The 25,395-nt window shown below is 44.9% G+C and overlaps 1 protein-coding gene across 1 annotated transcript in view; it reads right to left on the reverse strand.

Annotated features, from left to right (window-relative positions):
* The window catches only part of LOC101942026 (protein eva-1 homolog C), a 293,295-nt gene that overhangs the window by 254,949 nt on the left and 12,951 nt on the right, over positions 1-25,395 (reverse strand). The window lies entirely within an intron of this gene.

Consider the following 25,395-nt stretch of genomic DNA (forward strand, 5'->3'; position numbering starts at 1 on the left):
TTTTCATCATCATCATCATGAATACGAAATAGAAGAATAGAGTTTGGGAGTCACATTGTAAAGTGGAAGGTATTAGCACCCAAGAGGGCATAAGGCACAATTTAGCCCTGGTGTCCAATTTCACCTGGGTCACAGCAGATTTGTAATGAGCTATGGTCACCGAGATTGCAAACTCATTTCCTGTCTCATTGTTTCCTTGTGCTGCCTTGTCCATCTGTATCCACCTGTTGTGTCTTAATTAGATTGCAAGCTCTTCAGAGCAGTGACTGTCTTTCTGTTATTTGTGTGTACAGCACCTTGCACAAAAACCTTTATCCTCTTAGTGATCCTTACTATATAAGGGAAATAACTTGTAGCTAAAAGATATTACAAAGTCTCTGACTGCCAGATGCTGGGACTGGACAACAGGGGATTGATCACTCGATCACTGCCCTATTCTGTTCACTCCTAGAAGATTGAGTACCGGGTTGGATGGACCATTGTGGTCTGACCCAGTATGGCCATTCTTCTGTTTTCACTTGCAATGAGAAACCCACATGGGTCCCTTTAACTTGTAACAACATAGCTGTGACTTATAGCACAGGGAATCAGCACAGAATGGTCGCTCAGTGGCTGGACTAGCACTCAGTCATGGCTTCTGTTGCTTAAAGTTTCTGAAGTCGTGTCATGCATGGAAGTTAGTAATAAAGAGCCCAATTCATCCCTGGTACAGCTCCTGGCTTCAGTGGTGTTACACTAGAGATAATTTGGCCCCTACACTCTTAAAACAAAATTCAGCTTCTTCAAGTCTGACTACGCAGACTCACCTCAACAGCTTTACTTCAAGCGAGTGAAATGTCTCCTAATGACAGACAGGACTTAGCATTTGTTTCCTGGGCCTATGAATGTTTGATCTTTCCCCATCCCCCTTGTCACAAAGCAGGAGGTGTAGACAATACCGGGTGGGGAGCAGAGTTCAAAGCAAATTCCTTTCAGAAACAGCGAGTGTGGGTTTCACTCAGAAAGAAGCTGTTCTACTTGTCAGGCCAATTAGGGTCTTATTGTTAGGGGAGAGCAAGAGGGATTCTGGTAAGGAAGGGAATGAAAATGTTTCTCAATCCCTGCACAACTCATTAAATTTTCCTTCAGTTACCCCAGGAAAAGCTGCATAGAAGAAATCCAGCTATTTCCTGCAGTCCTGACTGTCCCAGCGCAAGCAGAGATCACAGCTAACACAAGGGTGCAAAGAAAAGAAGCATTATGTACACAGAAAGCGCAGATCTGCAATGTTTTCCAGGGGCAGGTCATGCCCAGGCCAGGCACAGTACTGGGGAAGGGAATGTAGTTTCCACCCAGAACACATGGAGGGATTAGAGAAAGGTGGGAAGAAGTGTGCACTCCAAAGAAGGCAAGGCACTTTGATGAGCTGTTCTCCATCCACCCATGTGCAATGCATGCAGATCCCAAGGCTGGAAACAGTGCGGTTGTAGTGGAGATAGGAATTGGGCCTGTGATTCGTAGTCAGCCAAGTACCATCAGGATTGGGGGAAAAGAGGCAAAGTTATCCAGCCCGTCACTGTTTGGCAAGACCAAGGGCAGCACATACCAGAGTCAGCAGTTGGTAGCTGGTTGCACTGTGGGACAGGAGCTGGATATGCCGGTTACTGTAGCTGGTGACCACTGACTCTCTGTAGACACTGGCTCCGTGGGTATTTTGGGTCACTGCTTTGTTTTCTATGTGATTTTTCACAATGCTTATCTGCTAAGATCATGGTGGCCGGGAAGATACCATACAACGCTGCATTCTGTAGCACTGTGTTTAGTTGGCCCATGAGGTGAGCATAGCAGGAGGATGTTGCAGAACGCTCTCCTCCATTGGAGAGGAACAAGCTCACCTCTCTGGCTACATGACATTAGCACTGATGCCTCTGGCACCTTCTGGAGAAATGAACAAAGCTTTACACTGCTGGCCTCAATGATTCCATGACTTTATACCTCAGCACAGTTCACTTCCCACTTACCATGTGTTTTTCTTGCACACATTTATGCACCATAAGAGGACATAACCAGTACATAAAACTATGGAATGGCAAGAATCGCTCAGGCACATAATACGATCTTTACTGTGTACCATGAGGAAGCTAAAGAATGATGGAAATACGCTATTCCCAGGAATCCATATTCACTAATAAAACCCCATGTGAGTTATGATGTACAAAGACAGAACCCAATACTTCAAAGCCTCACCTGCACTCTGAAATGTTCCCAGATGTGAGAAAGTAGCATATAAAAAACAAAAGATATTGGAACTAACAAAACAGGTCCATGTGTTTCTTTGTTTGAAGATACAAAGCACATCTTGATTTCTCCATTATTCATTTCAGGGGAAAATAATGGTTATACGGTTTTCCAGCAGCATAATGTTGGCTGTGTTAATTCAATCTCACCCCCAAAAGGTATTATATTAGAATAGATAGATTGACCTAAACTCCGAAGAGCAATTCGAGCTAGCTGGAACTTTGTTTTCTTATCTGAAGAACCTGCATGCAATGGTGAGAATTATTTTCAGCCTTAAATTCTGACTTTTGTAGATTTAAGTATGGATTTTAATGTTGGCTATAAAGAACACATTCATCTTAAAAAAGCCTACATGGTAGACAAATGTCTTTACCTCTCAGCCTATTAAAAGTGAAAAATATAAAATGAACGTGTCACTACTGATGCTCTTTCTTTTGCATTCCTCTCATCTTGAACAATGGAATGTGTCCCCCGGAATCAGACCCATAATATTGGCCAAAGAGTTGTGCAAATATGAAAAAAAAAACATGGGCACATCCATACAAATACCACAGTGTTTAGCAGAGAATCAAACCCGCTATCTTCAGTGCCAAACCTACTAACCCTTACCACTGAAGGTGGTACCCTGTTATCATTAGTCATCACTAAAGTTCTTAGTCTGCCAGGGCGAGCGTCTCCAGGAGGACACCATCTCACATACTTAGGCCCCAATTTTCTAATGGGTGAGCACACTTGTGTGCTTCATTGAAAATCTGGACAATATTAATAGTGTTTGCAGTAGTGTTGTAGCTAGGGTCACCAATTCTGGCTGGACGAATTCCTGGAGGTTTCATCACATGGCATAATTTTTAATTAAAGATTAATCTTTAATTCCTGGAGACTCCAGGACAATCCTGGAGCATTGGCAACCCTAGTTGTAGTCGTGTTGGTCCCAGGATATTAGAGTGGCAAGATGAGGGGAGAATGTTTTTACTGGGCCAGCTTCTATTGGTGAAAGAGACAAGCTATCAAACTTAATTGTAAGCATTTGGAAAGGCTTTTTATTTTCAATGTACTGTCAATTAGAGCTGGTGGAAATGTTATCAACAATTTTTCCACCGAGACATTTTTGCATTAAAAAACAAAACCAAAAATGTTTGTGGAAAATTCTCATTTTGGTTCGAGTTTTCACAGGTTTTAAACTGAAAATGTTTCCATAAAAAAAAATGTTCAGACTTTGTTTTGGGTTTTCTCCACCACAAAAACAAAAAAAATTAATTATCATTTTCCATGAAAAATAACTGGCAGTTTTGGATTACCTCTTGTCTTAATAACCTCTTGGTCTCTTCGTAACCTAATAGGGTCCTAGCCCCTAGGTACTACGGTAACGCAAACAATAAATACTACTGTGACATTGCACCCCATAATGCTTTATGGAAATATGCTTATGAAAGTAAATATGATGTAACTGGAATACGTTTTATGCTAGATATGCTATGTAACATACCTCTGCAAAGGTTACGATCTACTGAATCTATTCATCCTGAAGTCCCAAGCTGCCAGGGAAAACTGTCTCAGAGGTAGTCTAGGTACATCAGTTGGTAGCCCCAAGGGGGTTTCTATGATCCAACCCATCACAACTACTACCACAGAGATGAGGAACACTGCTGGAAACAGCAAGCTCTCCAAAAACGAGATATCTTGCGAATCACTCTCCAAGAGGGACCACTGTCATACAGCATTTGCTACAGCTTGGATTACTTCCATTCTGAGAAGCTTCAGAGTACATCAGCCATATTACTTTTTTTTTTTTTAAATTATAAAAACCACACACTTCAGGGTTGAAATTTGTTCATCAGATTTTAGCCCAAGGTTCATTTATATTGCAGATAACGACAGGCCCTTCTGGCTGACACAGAGCTAGTGGATGCAGCTAGCTGTAATTCAGCAGGCAAAAAACAACTTCCAGTCAAAGCTCTGGTTTACCAAATGCTGACAAGTAGCACAATCAAAGCAAATTTAATGATGAAGAGAAGCAACCAGGCCAGTGAGAAACAGCTGGGCCAGAGGGCTGGGCTGGTGATGGATGAACACCGCTCCTTACTGAGTGAATCATTTCAACCCTTTTCAGTTTTGTTTTTTTTTAAAGCTGTCAGAGTTAAAGAAAGGCTTGGAGTTAATTCTATCCAGATTCAAAACAGACATGCCCTTCGGTACAAATTTTCTTAATCAGTAAAGGCCAAATTCTGCCCTCAGACAACACATGCACAACTCCCATTGAACGCCTAGATTTCAAAGTCAAGAAGATGGGACCAGTATGACCATCTAGTCTGACCTCCAGCATTACACAGGCCATACAGTTTCACCCAGCAATTCCTGCATCGAGCCCAACAACTTGTGATTGTACTTTTATTTTTGAAACATAGCCAGTCCTGATTTAAAGACTCCAGATGAGGAATAATCTACCACATCCTTTGGTAAATTGTTCCAAAGGCTAATTCCCCTCAAATGTGTCTCTCACTTCCAACAGGAGTTACTTGCAATTAAGGGCTGGAGATAGCCCTATGCACTCTGGATGGTGTAAAACAAAGTTTCTTTACCAGTCAGGACTCCAAGTCGTGTGCAGAGACATCATCACAGCTCTCCAAACATGACAAACTAAAGCCTTTCCTAGCAGTATATTGCTATAAAGCAAAACCAGATTCACTGTATTATGACTGAGCTGAACTCCTCCCCACCTCAGGACATTGAATCAGTGTTGCCAACTCTTGTGATTTATAGAGAGTCTCACGCTATTTGGCATTTTTCTAATAGCTCTATCTCATGGTGGGATGTGATTACAGGACAATCTCTGCTTAAAAAAAAACCATTTCTAATCCTCATGGTTGCTAAGAGAAGCCTGAAAACATGATCTGGGTGAACGTAAGAATAGCCATACTGTCAGACCAAAGGTCCATCCCGCCCCAGTATCTTGTCTTCCAACAGTGGCCGGTGCCAGATGCTTCAGAGGGAATGAACAGAATAGAGCAATTATCAAGTGATCCGCCTTCTGTCATCCAGTCCCAATTTATAGCAGTCAGAGGCTCACAGATACCCAGAGCATAGAGTTGCATCCCTTCCATCTTGGCTAATAGCCACTGATGGACCTAACCTCCATGAACTTCTCCAATTCTTTTTTGAACTCAGTTATACATTTGGTCTTCACAACATCCCATGGCAATGAGTTCCACAGGTTGACTGTGTGTTGTGTGAAGAAATACTCCCTTATGTTTGTTTTAAACCTGCTGCCTGTTAATTTCATTGAGTGATCCCTAGTTCTTGAGTTATGAGAAGGAGTAAACAACACTTCCCTATTTAATTTCTGCATGCTGTTCATGATTTTATAGACCTGTCATATTCTTCCCTTAGTCATATATTTTCTAACATGAACAGTTCCAGTCTTTTTAATCTCTCATAATGTCTCCTCATTTTTGTTACCCTTCTCTATACTTTTTCCAATTCTAATATATCTTTTTTGAGTTGGAGTGACCAGAACTATACACAGTATTCAAGGTATTGGCATACCATAGATTTATATAGCGGCATTATGATATTTTCTGTCTTATTATTTATCCATTTTCTAATGGTTCCTAACATTTGGTGAGCTTTTTTGACTGCCACTGAGCGGATGTTTTCAGAGAACTATGCTCAATGACTCCAAGATCTTCCTTGAGTGGTAACAGCTAATGTAGACCCCATCATTTTATATGTACAGTTGGGATTATATTTTCCCATATGCATTACTTTGCATTTATCAACACTAAATTTCATCTGGCATTTTGTTGCCTAGTCACCCAGTTTTGTGAGATCCCTTTGTAACTCTTTGCACTCAGTTTTGGACTTAACTATTTTGAGTAATTTTGTATTGTCTGTATGTTTTGTCACCTCACTGTTCACCCAGATCATTTATTAATTTGATGAAAAGCACTGGTTCCAGTACAGATCCTTGGAGACCCCACTGTTTACCTCTCTTCACTGTGAAAACTGACCCTTTATTCCTACACCTTTGTTTCCTGTCTTGTAACCAGTTACTGATCCATGAAAGGACCTTCCTTCTTATCCCATGACTGACTACTTTGCTTAAGAGCCTTTGGTGAGGGACCTTATACACCCTAAAGCGGTGGTGGGCAATCTGTGGCCCCCGGACATCGCTGCCGCTTCCCAGAGCTCCCATTGGCTGGGATTGGTGAACCGCAGCCACTGGGAGCTGCGGGCGGACATGCCTGCAGACAGTCAATGTAAACACTCACCACTGCCCTAAAGGCTTAGAAACCTGAGGGCAATTGAAAATAATTCCAATTTTATTTTATTATTATTTTTAAATCTCATGGGTTTTAAACCAATCTCATAAGTTTGGGGGCCTGACTCAGGATGTTTGAAGGCTGGTGATTGGCCATGTCAAAGCACAAAAAGCCTTCCTCATGCAGCTGAGTGGGGTGGGAAGGGAGATGACAGCACGCGGATTGGCAGCTTGGCAGTCACTAGTAACTGAAATGGAACCCAACACACACATACTGTGCACAAGCCAGTGATCTAAGAAGAGGCTGGTGCAAACTCCATTGCCTATTTGTGAAAAACTTTAAGGAATGGTTTGCATGGAGGCATCTCTCTTTCCCTGTGCAAAGAAAACCCAGGGAAAAATTATTTTTTCTGGTCCAGGCCTGGTCTACAAATGGCCATGTTCTACAAGTGAGAGATCTGCAGTGCAGATTAGAGAGATGTTTTGCCCTAAGGAATGTGTTTTGGTCTATTTTGAACTGGGCAGTCGGCAAGAGACGTGACTTTTTTGCTTTGCTGGCTAAGGCACCATGCCAGTTGCAGGGGATGGCTAGTCTGGCTACATTCTGCTCTTATTGTGTAACAGAGCAGTCATTGCAGGCTCTAATTTGTTCTCAACCCTTTGGGGGTGAGAGAGGAGTCAATGGTGTGACAGAGCATATGCTGATCTACTGTATATAAGCCACACCGACTTAGTGGAAAATTACTACTACTACTAATTATCATCACTACAATGCCATGTGGGCACTTTACACTCAGTTTAGAAGACAGCTTCCTATCTTGAGGGTTAAATGTTTCCTTGCAAACCCCAACCTGTTTACTGGGAGAACCAAGGCAGGTTGCTTTCACAACAGTACTAAGCAGCCTGGTTTAATAAAACGCAGCGCCGCACTAATCCACGAGCCTATAGGATGTTCAGCTTTCACATATTCCACATGTTTTTCCTCCTTCTGAATCTGCACTGTCAATGGTTGTCTTTAAGCCCAGTTTGCCTTAAGGGTATTAGAGCAGTCACCTGGTTCTTAAACGGCATGGGGTAAGTCAAACTAAAACCACGGGTCTCCCACTGAGCCCAGACAAATAAGACACCGTTTTCCTCTCCAAGAAAAAAATAACTCAGAGAGTTAAACTGAAATATTAATAGCAGCTGAGAAACCCTCTCTCCTGGCTTCGACTGAATAAACCAGCATTTTTCTAGTATCTAAAATATCCATGGAGGACAATTTCCTTGGACTCCCTGGCTGCTTATCTGTAGCACTAGTAATGCAATTAAAGAGCAGCCCCATTTCAACAAGATGTAGCATCTTCCTTACTTATTTTTGACTCGTCCAATAGCTTTTTATCCAATTAAACCCCAGAATGCAGATTAGTTTGGATTTCTAACATGGCCTTTCTACAATGGAAGGCTATTTGATAGTCTAACTATGAACCTTGTGTGGCCCTCAGGACATAGGACCTGGGGTTAGCTTTGTAGGGCATCTTTTCTGTGAGCACAAGTGGAATGCTGTCAAGCTGATTCCGCACTTGGCACTTCGAGAGCAGAAGGTGGGGGCCCACAAGGATTCTAAAAATTAATACTGGCCATTCCAGGCTGCTATTAAACTCCCAAGGTTACAGCTTTTCTCTGACCTTGGATGGGTAGATGCTGCTGCCACCACCCAAATGCAAAACCCCTTGGAACCCAGGAAGGCGCACTTGGGAATTCCTTCCTGTGGGGTACCCTCAAGCCCTTTCACCCCCCTCCGGGGAAGAGCTGAAAAAGAAAACAAAGGAAATTATCTGTTGCCCCCAGTTAATTAAACAACATTTGCAAAAACCTCTTACGATGCCAAAAATCCAATCTTGTTCTTAAAAAAGGTAAATTTTATTAAAAACAAAAAGAAAGAAAATACATCTGGAACTTAGGCTTTTGCTAGATTTAAAAAACCCGCTTACAAAAATTAAACATCAAAAATAACCTTCTTGAGGTCCAGCTTAAAGGTTACAAGCAAAACAAAAAGCATTTGGGGTTAGCACAGAGGAGTCCACAAAGCAATAAGAAATAAACAGAAATAAACCTAATTGCATCTTTCTAAACATTCCTGATCTACTTACATATCTGGGTTGTTAAATAAGTAGTTCTAGATATGATCTGATAATTTTCATATCTGGCCTACAGCTTCTCACAGCATAACTGCTCCCTGTTCCCCTCTTTCCAGGAGAAAAACAAGAGCACACAAAGGGAAAGCTTTTTTCCCCCAATTTAAAAAAGTTCTAGCCTTCCCATTGGCTCTTTTGGTCAGGTGCCCACTCACTTCCTTTTACCTGGACTTTTTTTTAACCCTTTACAGGTAAAGCAAGTAGAGAACAGCTACCAAGAGGAACTTTATAGCTAACTGGCTGGCTGGGTGTCCATAAAAGGGAGCTACTTCCCCCCCCCCCCCCCACACACACACACACACACTTCATTTATCACAAATGCTATTTCACATTGCAAGTGTTTTGTCCTTTTTGTTTGCTTTTCTTTTATGAGTGTGTGGTGGAAAGGGAGATAATCCCAGCACTGAGTTACTGTAGATGATCTATGTAATTATGTGACTTCTTTGTTTTCCTTTGTGCTGTATACAGCTCAACCTTGATTAGCCAAACCTCTCCATTCTCTGAAGCAGGGTTTTTTCCGCAAAAGTCTATTCATTTAATTGAAGACACAACCCTCTTCCTGGCATTCAGATTGCTCTCTACCTGCTTTTATGCCCAAATGCTTGCTTTTGTGTTGTTATAGGAGGCTCCACTCTATAAACACTTTAGTTTTTCTTTAAAGTTAAACTGAAGTTTTCCTTGTTTGCCAAATCTAATTGCGAGCAGGGAAAGTGGGGGGAATGTCACAAGATCCGCTCTGTAACTGCTTACGTGATGCGAACCAATGAGCCCTTGAAGAGTAATAAGTTAACCATCAAGAACAGCATCATAGAACAAGAACCTACAAGAAGCCTCCTCTAACTTCCAACCACTTTTAGAAGCTCTTTGCGGGGGGACCTTTACAGATAAGGTAAATAATACTGAATGTTATAACTAGCTGCATTTTTATAAATTGCCTGAATGTCTCTCCTGCCCCCAAAGCTTCTTGTCCTTAGGCCCACATTTTCCAAGAGCGGTCAGTGTTTTTGTATGCTCAGCTGGAGACACCTTAGAAAGGGCTTGATTTCCAAAAATTGAAGCACCCAAAATCATTTTTGAAAGTGACTCAAACATCACCTTCATATATTACAGTGATGGCTAGGTGCTACAGACACCCCAAGATAGACAAGGAGATAGAAAAGGAATTCAGATAAAAAAACAGATGGGTAAATGCATCCTCCTTTTCCCAAGGCTGTTGGGATTGTCAGATGAGAGTAATATCTGGCCACATCTCTCTGACTTTTTCAATGGGAAGTTCCAGTCTAAGACTTATCAGTCTAGATGCACCTGATCAAGATGGCATTTTAAACTCTGACAGCAGAAAACAAAGCACAATTGGCAGAAACAGTATCCTTTCCAAAAGGCCTGTGCAGAAGGCCAGTTTGTCTTAAGAAAAATAGTGAGCATATTTAATCCTCATACCAAGAGACACACTGGCGTTAAAAGGAGACTGTTACCCAAAGGACAGACCTAAATTTTGATCATTCAGTTTTCCATTATTTTATACATTGAGTTTGAATTAGTAACGTCAACCCTAGAGTTCTTTCTCCCCCCACTCTGTCATACGGACTTTCTAACCTTCCTGTATTGTGGGCCTTTTCTCATCCCACATTTCCTCCCCATTTCCACTATGCTGGTTTCTTAAGACCCATGATCCTCTCTCTCTCTCTCTCATTTTAAAGGCGGTAATTACACAAGCTGGCAACGTGAATAGGTTCTGGTTCCAGGTCAAGTGACACCAGAGAATAAGGAGGAGATATTAATTATAGAGAGTGGATAATTGCTTCCTTAGCTGCTAATCCTTCTATTTATCCACCCAAAAGGTCAGATCCAGAAACCCAAAACCTTTTCAAAATACAGTGAATAATCACTACTTGTGGCCATGTGCCAGAATTCCCAGGTATGTACTAATCTATACTTTAGGGGCAAAGAGCCTGCACTGGCCAGTTAAAGTCAATGTAAACACTCATCTTTCTTCCTGGCCACTTTCAAGTCATTGGTAAGCCCATCAGAGGGTGAGGCCAAATGCAAATCATTGTGACCTATTTATACTGTTCAACTAAGACAAGAAATACTTTGGTGTCTCCTCATCCAAAAACAAGGCAAAACATACAACTGCTGATCCTGCAAACTCTTCCTCATACAACCAATACTTACTAGCATGTGTAAGAACCACATGTGTAAGTGAGGACTGGCTAGAGCAGGCCCTGAGGTGCTATTTTATCTTTATTCAGTATTTCCAGCCCTCTTAGCATCAGAAATGGTAAGCCCAGGGTTTAATCTTATAAGAATAATTGCATGTGAATGTGGTGTTTATGGAGGAAGGACCAAGGGCCTGAGCCAAAGTCCACTACAACTAAAGGAAAAAGAACAGGAGTACTTGTGGCACTAACAAATTTATTTGAGCATAAGCTTTCGTGGGCTACAGCCCACTTCATCAGATGCATAGAATGGAACATATAGTAAGAAGATATATATACATATAGAGAACATGAAAGGTGGAGCTATGCTTAATTAATTAGCCTCTTAGAGTTTGTATGGCAACTTCCACCTTTTCATGTTCTCTGTATGTGTATATATATCTTCTTACTATATGTTCCACTCTATGCATCTGATGAAGTGGGCTGTAGCACACGAAAGCTTATGCTCAAATAAATTTATTAGTCTCTAAGGTGCCACCAGTACTCCTGTTCTTTTTGCGGCTACAGACTAACATGGCTGCTACTCTGAAACCTGTAATTAAAGGAAAGAGTCCCATTGAATATTTCCATTGACTCTAATGGGCTTTAAATCTAATTGCTTTGCAGCTATACATGGTATAGGCAGGTAGCGTGTGAACTTCCTTTCATCGCTCTGCCAACACACGTCAGCCCCAGCCAGATACACTCCCACTATTCCACTCAGTCTGTTTGGAGCAAGAGGCCGCCCAGCCCAAGCTGTGCCCAGTGGTGTGTTGGGTTTTGACAAGTATAAAGGGACACGGACTATGATGACAGGACCAAGATCATTCAAGAAGCCCAGGAGTCAGGATTTGCATTCACCCCATTCAAGATTAAAGGCCTGTACTCTAACCACACTGAACGACCTAGGACAGTGGTTTTCAACCGGTAGTCCATCAACCTCTAGGGGTCCATAGACTAAGATTTCCAAAGGGGTCCGCACTTCCATTCGAAATTATTTAGGGGTCCACAAATAAAAGTTGAAAACGACTGTGCTATGACCAGGAACTGGCCTCTCAAAATAACAGAGCAGACAAAGTCATTTCCCAGGTGTTGTTGAGCCCACTGTTCTTCCAAGGTTGATTAATTGTGTTTGCGGGATGAGGGGGAGGCTTTCATATGAGACTTGGAGATTCTTTTTGTTATGCATGGACAAAGAGCCCACAGCACCAACTGAAAGGCTGTGTGTAAATGTAAGATCCTTTTCAAGGAGTTGGATGATTTCTTTTTATGCCAGTGGAAGCCATAGGACAAAATCCTAAGCAACCCGGAGAAAATGTAACCCTAAAAAGTGCACATACTACGCCATTTAATGTATATCTGTCTTCTTGATGGAGGGTAGGTAAAATTTTGCAGAGGACAAGTGCATATCCAAATAGGCCAGTAAATGAAGCAGGCAAAAGCCGCAATGCTGATTGACAGAGATTTGTATGGATAATAAAGATTTTGACAATTCCAAAGAGAATAAGAAGTCCCAGGTTCTTTGGCTTACAGGGACCCTAGAGCTCAATACATCAGGATGAAAGTAACTGGAAACAACAGATATCTCACTGAATATTTTTGTCCTGGCACCCTTGCTCTTTCCTCACAATCACTAACAGTCATCAACACATCACACCTTTCTCAGACTCTCCGGGTGCAAATCAACACCCATTGAAGTCAATGGATGTCTTTCCGGTGACTTTAAGAGTTGCCACCTCGTCATCCAATTCTGTGCCAACTGAAATCAATGGCCATTGGATCAGACTCCGAATTCACATGCACAACAGGTAAAGTGATGTTATATGAAGCAGCATCGTGGCACAAGATAGAAATACTTTGCACCTGAAGATCTCAAGGCATTTTACACAGAACACTAATTCATTTATTCCCCTACCTACAGGTAGAGATGTATTATTATCCCTCTTTTACAGATGGGGAAACCGCAACACAATAGCAAGTCACTCGCACACACAAAAATCAGAGAATTAATTTGTTCCTCAGGCTAGAAAACCTCTTTTCCTAGTAGTTTGAAGAAAATTCCTGTGTAATATTTTAGAATATAAACACTGTGTCATAAATGTATCTAAGTGAATCTGCTCTCAGCTACGATGGTGCAATAACAGTTGGCAAATACTGACTTTTTAAAATGATGATCACTATATAAGACATACTGTAGGGCCCACATTCTCCCTTTCAGTCACGTCTATGCAACCCTATAGAACTCTGTTGGGTTGTACTCACAGTAGAAGCTGTGGTCAGAATTTGGCTATATATATAAGTGTATGTACATATGAACTTAGCAAATTTGATTCTACTAGGAAATGCACATATATTATACACACCTAGTGTAAGGGCCATGGGGTAGAATAAAGTTATCTAAAAGCTCTTCTCAGTCTCCAAGTTCTAGAATCCACAGAAGACCACATGTTCTCACTTTTCTGTTTCCACTGTCATCCCCCCCACCCCCCGAGTTTTGCATTTTTATCCCTGTTCCCCCAACATTCTGGATGGTTCTGTCTTTTTTAGACGAGACACTCTTCAAGGAAGTGACTGTGCCTGGCATGCCATGGGGGCTACCACAGTACAGTAACTTGGCACTTTGTTGTGCTTTTTAACAAGTGATTTGTTAAACTGCCAGTTAATTTCTGGGGCTATTCATCCCCATGTTCCATGCTGGTAACTTTCAAAGACAGAAAAGATACACGGTACTGGAGTTGAAGTGCCAGATCCCCAGGCCCACACCTGGCATGCATGCGGGAAGGGGGAGAGGAAACTGGCTCTAAGGCACCTTTCAACTCACCTGATTCCAGCCTGACCCAGGCCCTATGGGCTGCTCTGAACTACACCAGCCAGAGCAGGCGTCTAGGGACTGTTCCTCTCGCTGTGGATCACCGGAGTACATCTCTCTTAGACTTTACCTCCAGCCACACCCTCAGTCAAACCCCTTGTGCCAGGGTTGTGTAGCAATGTGTCTTACAGCCAGCTACACCAGCTTTACACAACCCAGAAACTCACCCTGTATATCCTGGTATGCACAACTAGGGCAGCTGTCTGACTGCTTTGCACCACTACCAGAGGCTAGAATCATGCCTGAGATAGGTGCTACTATTTGGAGCCCAGGTGTTCATGGCTCCAAGTCCCAATTTCTAACACTTGCTAACACTGACTCACCGTGTAGCTGTGAGCATGTCACATAACCCCCATGCCTGAGTTTCCCTGCACTGGTGAAGGGTCTCATCTGGAAAATGGTGATAACACTTGTGGGGACTGATCAAAGTTCACATTTGTATATGGCTTCGAAGAGAAGCCCCGTCTACATATTGCACAGATTTTGCTACTAACGCAGCCCTGATCTCTGCTATTCTTTGTCAAGAATGAGTGGGAGAGGTTTTTTGTTGTTTTTTTTTAAATGTTTATGAGCCCCACTGAGCCTACCTTTGCGGATTTCACACAAGGGTGGGGATTTGTGCAAACATTTTTGCCCATATTGTTTGAGGGGACCTAGCAGGGCAGAGCCTGACTTATTTTCCTTCAGAGAAACAGCAAGTATCCACCCACTGCAGTTGGGCCTCCCCCACCCTCATTCCATACCAGGTCAGGGTCCTTCTTGAACTCTCCAGGTCTCAGGTCCCCCACCCACATCATCAATCATTGCTCTGTCACGCCTGACAGCCAGAGCCATTCTGATTTATAATGGAATCAGCTAGGGGAGACCCTCTGCTACTCTGACCACCAGTGCTAATATAACAGGCTCTACACCTTCCATTGCTTGCTAGTTGGCTCCTCTTGTCATGATCATTTCAGTGGCAAGCACTAGCCCCTCTGCAGGCTGGATGAGGCAGTAGGACGAAGGTTCTCCATTGACACCCAGAGTTTTATTATAAGGACATCAGCTTACATTGGCAGCTCTGAGATGGCGGCCACCCTTCACCCCAGAAGTGGCTGCATTTCACTTGTGCTATTTACCTAGGGCTTTAAAGCACTTTCACACAAAAGTCATTGTAGGTCAACATCAGCATTCCGTACTCAGATAACACTGACATTACCAAGGGCATTGCCTGAATAAGGATTGCAGAACTGGGTCCTATATGATCATGCCAGGCGAATGAAGGGCGGAGCTAACCCTGCCAGGAACTGAAGGAGATCTACCTGCATTAAACCTGAAGCTTGCACTATTGCTGCAGCCTTCTGCACAGAGATCATCCAGTAATACAACGTGGGGGGGCCAGAACCTCAACTGGGGTAAATCAATGTGGCCCCACTGACATCAATGGAGCTGTGCTGACTTACACCAACTGAGGAGCTGGCCCATGAACTTTCACAATAAGCTACAAGGAGAAAATTCCTTCTCCCCTCACACTCTGTCCTACACATGGGGGTATAAAATGCTCCACTGGCTACTGCCCAGTTGCTGGCCCTTTTTCAGTAAGGATGCTTATGTATGTGTGCTGAATATTTTGCAGCCAACAGCAGCTTGGCTACTGCTTTGGAGGTTTTTGTCAGGCAATTTTAGCCTTGGGCACCAGTGAACACAGTTACCACTTTGTCCCAAAGCCCATAACAGGCCCCTTCCTTCATCCCATGTTCACTAGGAGAAAAAGGCAACATGCTGCTACCAGGGGAAATGGCCGATATGTGCTTCTGATTTCCTCCTATTTGGTTTATTGCCATTGTACCAAAGCCCAGAGCGGCAGCTCATTAATCTGCACTCTTACCAAACATACAAAGGAGAGGGTGGCAAAGCAAGTTCAGGAAGGGGAAGCGGGTCCAAACGCAGTGGTCATGTGAAACACGGAAGATAGGTGTGGTCCGAGGAACGGAACGGGAGCTAGCATCTCCTGACTCGTAGTCCCAATTCCTCCTGGGTAGCTTTGGCCAAGTCTCTTAAGCCAAAATATTACAAATGTCAAAGGCCTCAATTTTGGGGCACCCAAATCAAGATGCATTGGGCCCAGACTTTCCAGAAATTGCTGAGCAGCACCAGTTTGAACTGAAATGGCAGCTGATCACCTCTGAAAATAGGGCACCTCTAAGGGTGTGGTAAGTTGGCCACCCAAAAACCGAGACTCCCCAAAATCAGAGGTTGCTTTTGAAAACTTTGGCCTTTGCCTCTCTGCCTGCTAACAGTGTTGCTTATGGAAGGCGGCTGTGTGAATTAGGCTAGGTCTACACTGGGGGGGGAGGGGGAGGAAATCGATTTAAGATACGCAAATTCAGCTACACGAATAGCATAGCTGAATTCGACGTATCCGATCCGACTTACCCTGCTGTGAGGATGGCGGCAAATCGACCGCCGCGGCTCCCCCGTCGACGGCACTTACTCCTACCTGGGCTGGTGGAGTACGCGCGTCGATTCGGGGATCGATTGTCGCGTCCCGACGAGACGCGATGATTCAATCCCCGAGAGATCGATTTCTACCCGCCGATCCAGGCGGGTAGTGAAGACAAGCCCTTAGTCAGTGACCATACAGTGATTTGACGATGAAAAAAAAAAACAACAGGGGATAAGGATGAAGGGGATGCATTTTGGCCATAAAAAACCATTGAGATTTCTGGCTGTTTATTCATACACCTTTATGGGAAGGGAGCTACCACAACAATGCTAATTCCCTGTATGGCATTATAAACATTCAGTGACTAACCCCTTTACTCAAGTGCACAAGGATTATTTCATCTTGGCCTCTGTACTATCTGGTTGCCTGGACTACACACCCAGCAATATTCTGTATGTGCATCAGTGACCTTTGCTGCAGGCCTGCCCCTCACCTGCTGCCTCCTTCACAACTAGCGTATGGATGGCACTGGGTGAGAGAGCAGGGATGGATGAACACCCTTTGCCCACGCAAAGCACAAGCAACCTCCTATCCCAGAGGAGCCGTGTGCATCTCGCTACAGGTTTTGTCCTTCCAAGTCACTTCTCTCCCGCCTGCCCCCCCCCCCATTCCTTCCAAATTAGGGGGAGAGCAATGCCAGACCATCTGGCACACAGAATATATTTGGAGATTTCATTATCCACCCCACTGGCCCCAAGCCTCCTCCCATCAACTAATGAAATTAGCCCCTCGCCTCCCAATTGCAGCCTCTTAGCCCAGCATCTGGCTAGCTCCCCTAGCATCGAGGAAGACACAGCCGTAGGCTGCTTCAGCGTGAATGAATAGCAGGCTGCTTCCAAACCGGGAACAGCAATAATTAATGGGAGTCATGTTCTAAGCATTATTAGAACTCTTGATTTCCTTGCAAAAACACACACAAAGGCCATTGGGAGTCTGTCCATTGGCTTCAATGGGCTTTAGATCGACCTCTTATAGCTGGGCCCCACTGCTTTGCTAAAATGAAGTTCTTAAGCTGGAGAAAGCAACAGAGGGTCCTGTGGCACCTTTAAGACTAACAGAAGTCTTAAAGGTGCCACAGGACCCTCTGTTGCTTTTTACAGATTCAGACTAACACGGCTACCCCTCTGATACTTAAGCTGGAGAGTGTCTGAGAGAACCAGCTTGAGTCTATGATGAAGATAAAGGGAGAGACAAATTTTGGGGGACCCCTCCCTTAGGTAAATTGCCTCATCCTGCCTGCGTTGTGACAATCTCCCGGCTGTGTTTGAGGGGAGGCACAGGGCTGGGGCAGCAGTGACCAGATGGCAATTCCCAGCCAGACACAACCACCTAACAAAGGAGCAGGAATAAATGGACCTGAATTGCGTCTTGGAGTTTGGACCAATATTTTTCAGGACGGAAGGGGAGATCTAGTTTAGAAACCATCGAGCTCCAGTCTCCTTGCATTTGAACTGTGCACGCAGGAAACATTACTCAGTGTTCCCTATAGGGAAGGGGATACCACAAGTACTGCAATAAGCTTTGTGACTTAAAAGGCATTTGTAAAGATGATAATGGAGACCACTCTACTCCCCCACCTCACAGGCTCATTGGGATGCTTAATTCATTAATGCTCATCAAGTACTACGAGATATGGGGATTGAAGGTGCTCTAGGAATGCTTTATCTTCATCTAATCCCAATAAGATACAGAGAGACGATGTGATGCAGGGGGGAGAGAATTAGGCTTGAAGTCGGGACACCTGCTTTGCTGTTGTCCAGTCATGTGACCTTGTGTCACTGTCTCTATGTCTCAGTTTCCCCATCTGTAAAACAAAAATAATTCCATTTACCCATCTTTGTTAAGTGCCTGGGACTCCACAGATGAAGAATGCTATATAAGCACTATGAATTGTTATTATTAGTAATATTGCTGAACAGACTGATGGATGGTATTTCAAAGCCGAAACCGAGGGAAAGGGGGAGGCGGGGGGGGGGGGAAATGTTACATTTTTCTGATAGATCTGGAAAAAACTCTAAATTAGATCACACAAAGGTAATCCCCCATTTTGGATCTAGCAAACTAAACTGACCTCACCACGTGTCCTGCTGCAGCACAGAGATGGAAACAAAGTTCTGCAGCAAGGAATCAGTAAATAATGACAATACTGTGTCTGTCCCTTCTGTCGCTGAAAGAAACCTCTGAGGTGTTTTATCTGCACTTGTTTCCTCATTACGGGGGTCTTAAGGATTCCAGAGCACTTCTAAGAGCCTCATTAGGAACGCCAGTGCAGATTTATGGCTGAAACGCTAGCACGCACAAGCCGCCAGCCACAGTGAGGAAAAAAAAGCCACTACCAAGCACTAAAAATTCATAGATCATCTCAAAAACAACGAAGAGTCCGGTGGCACCTTAAAGACTAACAGATTTATTTGGGCATAAGCTTTCATGGGTAAAAACCCCACTTCTTCAGATGCATGGAGTGAAAATTACATATGCAGGCATAAATATACTGACACATGAAGAGAAGGGAGTTACCTTACAAGTGGAGAACCAGTGTGAACAAGGCCAATTCATTCAGGGTGGATATGGTCCACTCCCAATAATTGATGAGGAGGTATCAATACCCAGAGAGGGAAAATTGCCTTTGTAGTGAGCTAGACACTCCCAGTCCCTATTCATGCCCAAATGTAATGGCGTTAAGTTTGCAAATGAATTGTAGCTCTGCAGTTTCTCTTTGAAGTCTGTTTTTGAATTTTTTTTGTTGAAGGATGGCTACTTTTAAATCTGTTATTGAGTGTCCAGGGAGATTGAAGTGTTCTCCTACTGGCTTTTGTACGTTACCATTCCTGATGTCTGATTTGTGTCCATTTATTCTTTTACGTAGAGACTGTCCGGTTTGGCCAATATACATGGCAGAAGTGCATTGCTGGCACATGATGGCATATATCACGTTAGTAGATGTGCAGGTGAATGAGCCCCTGATGGTGTGGCTCATGTGGTTGGGTCCTCTGATGGTGTCGCTAGAATAGATATGGGGACAGATTAGGCAGTGGGGTTTATTACAGGGATTGGTCCCTGGGTTAGTGTTACTGTGGTGTGGTGTGTAGTTGCTGGTGAGTATTTGCTTCAGGTTCGGGGACTGTCTCTAAGCCTGTCTCCCAAGGTCTGTGAGAGTGAGGGATCGTTTTCCAGGAGAGGTTGTAGATCATTGATGTGCTGGAGAGGTTTTAGCTGGGGACTGTACGTGATGGCCAGTGGTGTTATTTTCCTTGTTGGGCCTGTCCTGTAGTAGGTGACTTCTGGGTACCCGTCTCGCTCTGTCAATCTGTTTCCTCACTTCCCCAGGTGGGTATTGTAGTTTTAAGAATGCTTGATAAAGATCTTGTAGGTGTTTGTCTCTTTCTGAGGGACTGGAGCAAATGCACTTGTATCTTAGGGCTTGGCTGTAGACAACGGATTGTGTGATGTGTCCTGGATGGAAGCTGGAGGCATGTAGGTAAGAATAGTGGTCAGTAGTTTTCCAGTGTAGGGTGGTGCTTATGTGACCATCACTTATTTGCACTGTAGTGTCCAGGAAGTGGATCTCTTGTGTGGACTGGTCCAGGCTGAGGTTGATGGTGGCATGGAAATTGTTGAAATCGAGGGGGAATTCTTCAAGAGCCTCCTTCCCGTGGGTCCATATGATGACGATGTCATCAATGTAGTGCAAGTAGAGGAGGGGCGCTAGGGGACGAGAGCTGAGGAAGCGTTGTTCTAAGTCAGCCATAAAACTGTTGGCGTACTGTGGGGCCATGCGGGTGCCCATAGCAGTGCCACTGACTTGAAAGTATAAGTTGTCCCCGAATCTGAAATGATTGAGGGTGAGGACAAAGCCAAAGCTCAGCCGCCAGGTGTGCCATGGCCTCATCAGGGATACTGTTCCTGACAGCTTGTAGTCCATCCTCATGTGGAATATTGGTGTAAAGAGCTTCTACATCCATGGTGGCCAGGATGGTGTTTTCGGGAAGCGACGCGGGCCGAGGGACGTGCCGGCTGCCCTTCCTGCAGCCCCCATTGGCCTGGGGTGGTGAACCACGGCCAGTGGGAGCCGCGATCGGCCGAACCTGCAGACGCGGCAGGTAAACAGACCGGCCCAGCCCACCAGGGTCTTTCCCTACACAAGTGGCAGCCCTCGTTTGAGAACCACTGAATTAGGGAACATGCTCGTTTAAAGTTGCACAATGCTCCCTTATAATGTCGTTTGAAAGCCGCCTGCTTTGTCCACTGCTTGCAGAAAGAGCAGCCTGTTGGAGCTAGCTGGTGGGGGCTTGGAACCAGGGTGAACCGGCAGCCCCCCCATCAGCTCCCTGCTCCCCTAAGTTCCCTGTGCAGCAGCCGCCCAGCAGGCTATCAATTGCAGCTGTCCCTCCTCCCACTGCCATGTGCTGCTCCTGCCCTCTGCCTTGGAGCTGCTCCCGGGAGCCTCCTGCGTGCTGTGCAGGGGGGGGGGGGGGGGGGAGAGGGAGTTACAGCCCTGCAAACCCTCACTCATGGGAGCACTCCTATTGATTCCCATGGGATCACCCACACAGGAAAAGGCTACTCACATGAGTATATCACATTGGTTCCCCCCTGCTACTAATCAACAGCAATGAATCTTTGCAATAACTGGAGCAATCCAGACAAAAAAGATCTGCCAGTCCACAGGGAACCGCTCATCTCACTGCAAGATTCTGTTCCTCCGCTCAGCTTAGTGCCACTAGCAATTGCTGTCTCCCCTAACTCATTTCAGTGTCAGCCAGGGTTAGATTTACCGGCCCTTGGGGACAGACAGCCATTTCAGAGATAAGCTGGAGAAGTGTGCTGTTGGAGACAGGTCAGGGATGCTAAATTGGGTCCTGGACTTTCTTGAAAATCAGAAATGCCAGTTACCCATTTCTCCCAGGAGATGTTTCTAACTGGTTAGATGCAGCTGAAGAAGAAGAACAACTTTGATCCCTTTCTTCCTTAAGAGGGTGCCCCCCTCCCCCTTTTCCCTCAGAAGCAGGTAGTTCCCTGTGTCTGGACATGAATGGGCTTGTACAGGTGTCTTTGGGAGCCCTTGGTTTTATGATTCAGGCAGCCATGTCTGACCAGCAAGTGGCAAGAGCTTACGATGGGAAGTCAGGGAGAGCCCTTCTTCCATCTAATGGGGGCCACATTGATCCCTAATACACCTCCATTCTAGTAGGAGCTTGGAAATTCAGTGCACTCCACCAAGCTGGTGCTCAATATGCTGTAAATCAAGTGAGACGTTTACACCACTCTGTGATTCGTCTCTGGACGCCATGTTGTCCCCTGCCTCCCACCAACAGGGTTCTACTGAGCAGAAACAATTCCCATCAGCTCCATCGCTCTGATGTACAGATGATGGGAAAATGCATAGGAAGCCTACATGAACAAAAGGCATCTCAAGCCTGCTGGGGTCAGAATGCTTATCTGTCCGGTAGATTGGATTTTCCGGCTCTGTTTCTAATGAGATTGGTTCCCATTGCCACAAAAAGAGGCCGTGGCTTAATTTGCCAAGAGGACTTTTGTCATGCAGCCTAGGGAAGCAAAACAATCTTATCGCTTCGGCCACTTTAAACTTGAACCTCCTCCTACCCACCCCTCCCCAATTATAAAGGCAGAATTTGAAAAAGAGAAAGTGATTTCTACTTCCTCGGCAAGGAAAACTCATTGTTGGAGATGTTAATCGTTCATCTCCTCATGGATCTGAACAGATCTTTACAACCTTGTTTACCATTTAGCAAGGGTCACCTGTCATAGCAAAAAAAAAAGAGAAAAAGCCCATGGTAACACAGGACCAATTTGGGGCGAATATATTTTTCCTGCATTTGAAGTGTGACATTTTTCTCACACAATTGCCATATTTTGCAATGTGTCTTGAAAAAAAAATGGAACTCCAGAGCAGGAGCAAAGGCAAAGGCAAAGTAGAAAAACAGAACAGCAGGAGTTGCACAGAAATGGTCTTGGCCGCTTCACACAGTACTGCGGTCAGCGACTGAGCAATCTCACTTTAAAGGCCCACTGTCAGGTATCGATGGCTGACATAAGACCTATGCTGTCAGGAGTCTCTACCTGATATAGCATAGCTAAAACTAGATCATTTTTGACAAATACAGGCCTGCCTTCAACTGTTCTTTCCTCCACGCCATTCATTCCATCCAAGTTATTTCACTGAACGAGAGCCAGTGCTTGTTCTTATTGTTAGTCTAACAATAAACTAAATACGAGCACAGCTTGGTACCCAGACATGTGTGCACCATCATCAACTGGGGATCCACTTCGCTGCTCCACGCTCACTTTTATAAAGGTTTGATCACTTTGATCTTGCATTTGGCTTGAACACACAAACCAGGAAGTGAACGAGCTTTCACAACAGAAAAAGCAACTAAACAAAAGACGCATGAAAAGAGAGACGTGCTTCAGAAAGAATCAGATCAACCTCTGGAGTTTCTAAGGGGTGATGTGAACAATAAAATCTAGAGAGAAAGAAAATTCAACAACTACCAATCTTCTAAAATGTAAAGCATTTCATTGTAGTGAATTTACCTATAGCTAAGGCGGTTGGCTTGGAAACTTTGTAACTTTGAAAAGGCATGTTTCTGACTCTGTATATTCGTAGTAGGAAAAACAAGAAGACATATAAGAGAGACATCTTCAACAATCCGATCGATCATTTATGGAGGAGCACAGGAGAGACAGGCTCATTGTTCTCTGTTCCGGTGTCAGGTTCCACCCCAGCCGAGAGCAGCCCGGACAGGGAAAGTCCCCGTTCGCACCCAGGCCTGGAGCGTGTTCATTCACTCATGCTCATGTGCAGTCCTGTCACTTGCTGGGGCTGCAAGAGGGTGGCCTGTGCTTAGCAAGGATGGAATCTGCAGAGATTTTAGCTGCTAAAATCTAAGAAGTCTCTACTAAGCACATGCAAACTGTGGTTTTTCAGAGGCTCATAACTGAAGGATTTCTACAATTTTCATGGGTGTGGCAAAAGGCACCTCGCTGACATAGACCACGCCATGCCAAGCTTCAAGATGCTGCTCCAAAGCATAGGACTGGTACAGCATTTCCAAAACAAGGTTGTCAGAATTGAACATGGGCAAAACAATGTATTTTTCCCTAGCCTGGTCCTTGGAAATGGCTCAACCGTTGTGGCTGAAGTTTTCCAGAAAAGTTTAGCCTGAGGCGGGCACCCTACAAGGAAAATTTCAGCCCAAATGGTTAAAGTTTGGTAACATAAGCAAGTGAAAACAGGACCTGATACTGGGAAATGCTGGGCAACCCAGCAGTCTCACCAGCCCCGCCTATAACAAGCTCATTAGTCCTGCAAAACCAGCAGAGCAAAGAGAGCCTGTAGCATTCTGTTCCTTCCTGTGCAGCCTCGGCAGAATCAGTTACTAACTTCCACTTGGTCACATCCGTGAAATCCATTTAAGGCAGGGTAGGGAACCTCTGGCCCGGGGACCGGATCTAGCCCCTGGCTTCATTTCATCCGGCCCATGGCAAGTCTCTGCTCCGCAGCCCGGAAACCCTGAGCCTCGGTGCCCCTCCCCCCGCATGGGGCTAGAGCTGCAAGCGCTGGCTCGGTGGCATGTCCCTGCCCCCCCGCCTAGCGGCTGCAATCAGGAAAGATCCGAGTGCTGCCCCCGTCCCCAGTGCCGGCTCCGCAGCTCCCATTGGCAGGGAACCACGGCCAATGGGAGCTGTGGGGGCAGCGCCTGCGGGCACAGGCAGCGTGAACCACACAGAGCCGCCTGGCCCTTCCACCTAGGGGACAGACATGTCGCCACTTCCAGGAGGAGCGCAGAGCCAGGGCAGGCAGAGCCTCCGCGCCATTCTCTCTCTCCCCCTCCCCCCCCCGAGCTCAGAGCTCGCCCACTAGATTGGGCCCCACAGGAGCGTTCATACAAAATGGAGGAGCTCCCTCCTAACTTTTAGCCTAGTGGTTTGGGTAAGCACCTGGAATGTGGGTAACCCCCAGTTCAAGTTCTCCCTCTGCCTGAGCAAGGCTTGGAACAAGGATCTGTCACGTCACAGCTGCATGCCCAAACCACTGGACTATGGGATAGTCTCAGTCACCTCTGTTGAAGCCATTTCACTGTGGATAAATTAAAAAGTCTTTGGGCCAGAGAAAACACACACGAGCTGGAGAATGAGTCTGTGGCCTGCTGCTTAGTGCACTCACCAGGGTGTGGGAGACACTGGAGCCAGCCCCTGCTCCAATGACTCTCAGCGTCCACTCGTGATGAGACATGAGACTCTGTACTACGCAGCTGCCCAGGCCTTTTGCTGGTATTAGCTGCAATTGCCCTTTTAACCAGATTCAGTGTCTGCTCTAAACACAAGATGCAGCACAGCCGAATGAGATGAGTCATTTTCAAAACTTTCCTCACACTCTGCTCAGAATCCAGCTTGTCCGAGACGGATCTGTGCTCCCCTCCCTCCTCAACTTTACCATTCATAGCAGAGCACATAAATATGTGCCCTTCAAAAACTGTTAAGACCAACGCTCTACCCCACCTACTCCAACGTTTTCTGCCATGCCACATGTGCATCCAGTATTTTAAGGGTACTCCTAAATCAGGACTGCCCAGAGTTTAGCAGCATGCAGTGAATGCAACAGATTACAGGTGCCAGGTTACGACACTCCATCTTGATCAACACTGGAGTCAAAATGGAGCATTAAAAGATGCTACTTGTAGTATGTGTGGTCCGCATCCTGTGCCAAACAAGAGGGCACTCACTGGCTGAATTTATGGGTACTAGATGCCTTTGAGGTGCCCTGTCCTAGTTATAATTCTATTGTGTAACTGACTCAGAGCTGCCAAACCATCGCTGTATCTCCCTGACATGAAGAAACACGCCTTAGGTCTAATGCATCCAAGCATTAAGCACCTGCTGGAAGAGCAGAAGTACAGACTTTAATTACTATGAATGCGAGCTCATTCTCACTCAATGAGCTGAAACAGGCATGCTCACATCAGTCCGACATCCGAATCAGAGCTGAGAGACAGCACACCGTCTTTCCTGAGGCAGAAGCAGCAGCTAAAGAGTGGGGGCAGGGGAGTTTAAATCTCAAACTTGTGTTTCAAGAATACTTAGAACAATGCAGAATTGTTACTTCTCTA

Source organism: Chrysemys picta, chromosome 3, assembly GCF_011386835.1.
Source record: "Chrysemys picta bellii isolate R12L10 chromosome 3, ASM1138683v2, whole genome shotgun sequence".
NCBI classification, from domain to species: Eukaryota; Metazoa; Chordata; order Testudines; family Emydidae; genus Chrysemys; species Chrysemys picta.